General features: G+C 49.8%; 1 long non-coding RNA gene across 1 annotated transcript; it reads right to left on the bottom strand.

Annotated features, from left to right (window-relative positions):
* Positions 1 to 290: 290 nt before the first annotated feature.
* On the bottom strand, positions 291 to 2,419 carry LOC112617890. The gene is made up of 3 exons (XR_003117980.1): positions 2,291 to 2,419; positions 1,275 to 1,544; positions 291 to 404 (listed from the first exon to the last, which is right to left on the bottom strand). It is a non-coding gene; the product is annotated as an uncharacterized LOC112617890 (long non-coding RNA).
* Positions 2,420 to 2,982: the final 563 nt, after the last annotated feature.

The raw sequence follows: 2,982 nt of genomic DNA, 5'->3' as shown, positions 1-2,982 counted from the left end.
GGTGGAGACCCCTCCAAAAGGTGACTTTTGAGCAGAAACCTGAGAAAAGTTGAGGGGGCCATGGGGAGGCACCAGTCCCTGCAGCCACCCCAGGATTAAGACCCAGCAGCAGGAGGGCAATGGAATGGCCTGACCTGTGCGTCCTTCATGCTTCCTTCCTCAGTGGTGCAAGAACAGAAAGGTCAATTCCATGCTGCATCCATGGAAGGAGCAGGAAGCAGCCACATTGCAGAGCCGGGGTGGGGATAAAATCTGGCCCAACAGTAAAGCTAGAAGCAGGTGCTGCTGACCACTCACCACAACACAGGTCAAGAAGCATAACCAGCCCCTGAAGGCACGTCCAGGGCCAGGCCAGCTGGCCGGGCTGCCAGCATCTTAGTATTGATCCCAGGAGACAAGATGAGCTGGTTGGGGGGATAAAACAAACAGGAAACTATCAAAACATTCCAGAGGACCCATGACACTTAGCATGAACTTCCAGAGTGGGATCTGTATGGCATTGCTGGTTCTAAAGAGTTGGCCCCACCATCCCCACTTGCCCGGTGCCCGACCAGGGGAAAACGTAGGGTAAGGTCCACAGAAACAACTCCTGTGGAAGGGGAAAGGGTGTTCTCATCCAAAACCAGGGAGGAGACCCACAAACTCCACTCCTATGGAGCAGAGGGGCCTGCAGGGAGAAACAGGATTCTGCTGCTCATTTGCGTATCTGCTTCCCAGCAGGAAAGGGGACCATGCAGGATAGAGGGGCTAAGTGAATCCTGGACTATGGGGTTACGGGAGCCGGTGCTGACTCACTGTTGGAGGTGAGCCACAAGACAAGGCTTAGAACCCCTACCTGCAGCCTCTCCAGTCTAATAAGGAGATTGTAGTGTGGTCGTGGCGGTATCCGGACACAGTTCAAAGTGACAGGGAGTGATACCTCCTCCGGCCTCCTCTCTCAGCTGCAGATTCTCCGAGTTACTGGAACAGCTTCTCCGTGGCCCCATCAAAATGGAGAGTGGTGACAGCACCCAGAAGATGCTAACACCAGGGCCCTGTGCCATACCACCTGCTTCCCTTGGCCCTGCCCAAATCTTTATAAACCGCTTTTTCTTAATGACCCTTCAGTCGCTTCAAGGTCCCTGCCAGCACCTGACTGCCACACTCCCCAGAGGGACCAGGCTCCTCGGCACAGGAGCTGAGGTTTCTACAGGCACAGAGGAAACACTGTCCCAGCTGTTGGAATGGAGTCAGGAGTGGAAAACAGAATGCTTGTTCTCAATGCTCAGACTTACCAATTGTTTCATTTCATTGCACCAAGGCTGTGTGGCATTTTGAAGTAGAATTAGTGATCTACATAACTACAAATTATGTTCTTAAAAGAAGCTACTCAGTGCCATGCCTGACACAAGGTGAAACTCCACGATGAGATGTGTGAGAAGCCAGGGTGCCATAGTTACAAACCAGGACTCCAGGTGCAGACTGCTTGGTTCAAACCTGGACCGGGGGAATGAATTTTCGCAACTCTCCGTATTGTTCTTTGCCCCAGTTTTTCCATCTAACAACTAGAAGTAAAAACAAGGTTATTGTGAAAATTAAATGAACTAAAGTAAGTAGAGAGTTCCTAAAACAACACCCCAGTCACACCGTCAGCACTGAGCATGTTTTTCTTTACTACTCTTAAATGACGTAAGAGTGAGTGCACGGGCAACACCCATGAGCCTGGGCTTTCTATGTCACAGGCATCAGAGATCCCACTTTTGATGTCCTGCATACATTCTTTTGATGCTGATAAGGGAGGAGTCTCACAGGAGAGGAGCAAGCAACCACATTGGGGCCAGAAAACTCATGGTCAAAATTGAACTCCACCATTGTTCAGCTGGGTGACTCTGGGCAAGTGATTTTCCCTCTCTGATCCTCATGTTCCTTTTTGATAAAAACAGCACAATGGCAGGCCTAAGGGGATTGAAGATGCCCACAGAAAAATGTGTGTCTTATTTTGAATTTCCTGGAAGCAGATCCTCAAGCAAAGATTCAAATACAAAAATTTTATTTGGAGATGACTCTAGGACAGTAATTCCACTGCCAGTCCTTCCTTAGGGTGCGAATCTCAGGAAACAGCGATAGAGGCATGTGGAACAGAGACAGGAAAGGAATGCAGCAGTTAACGGGACCTTCATCAAGAAAGTTTCCACTGTGGCAGCCAGGACTCAGCCCTGCCAGGTACCTCCGAGAGACAGCATAGAACACGCGCCTCAGAGTCATCTCACTCAGAGCAAGGGAGCTGGGGTATTTATCCACTGATACCCACCAGTCAATCCTCAGGGATCCTTCCAAGGTCATGATTCCTCCAGAATGTCCTGCCTGCACTGCAAGGGTCAGACCTGGAGTTGAGGGCAGGGCCCCTGACAGCACCTCCAGCAACGAGCAGGAACACAGCCTGGTGTGGAGAGTTTCAGTGACTCACTGACTCCAACACACACACACACACACATACCTTCACACACCACACTCCAACACCAACACAGTGCATATGTATATACACATAAACGCATACATGACTGTTGTCCATTTAGATCCTGGTGACTCCATGGGATAGAAGAAAAGGCAGGAATCAGAGGGAAGTGCAAAATTAAGGGGAGTGAATGTCTTAAGAACAAAACGCAAATTTAGGCAGAAAATCAAGCGGGAAGAGGAGTGGTCTGGACACCAAATGCCTGCTGGGTGGCACTTGCTCTACACACGCTGTCACTAATTCTCCAAGCAGCCTCATGGGGTAGAAGAAATTCCCCTCAATTTACAGATGACAAAAACGTAGTTCAGAAAAGAAAACTGATCTTACCAATGTCTCAGCAAGTTAGTGGGTGAAGGTATGGACTCCCAGCTCTATCTGTCCACAAAGCCTACAAATTCTCCCTTGTTAGGCAGGCTGGGTACCGGGCTGTGCTTCTGGACGCTGCTCCTTTTCCTGCTAGGCAATCATGGCAGAACTGGCAGAAACGT

The sequence above is a fragment of the Theropithecus gelada genome, unplaced genomic scaffold (assembly GCF_003255815.1).
Source record: "Theropithecus gelada isolate Dixy unplaced genomic scaffold, Tgel_1.0 HiC_scaffold_5744, whole genome shotgun sequence".
In the NCBI taxonomy this organism is placed as follows: Eukaryota; Metazoa; Chordata; class Mammalia; order Primates; family Cercopithecidae; genus Theropithecus; species Theropithecus gelada.
The sequence above is the reverse complement of the archived record's forward strand: the minus strand, read 5'-3'. Positions and strand labels throughout refer to the sequence as shown.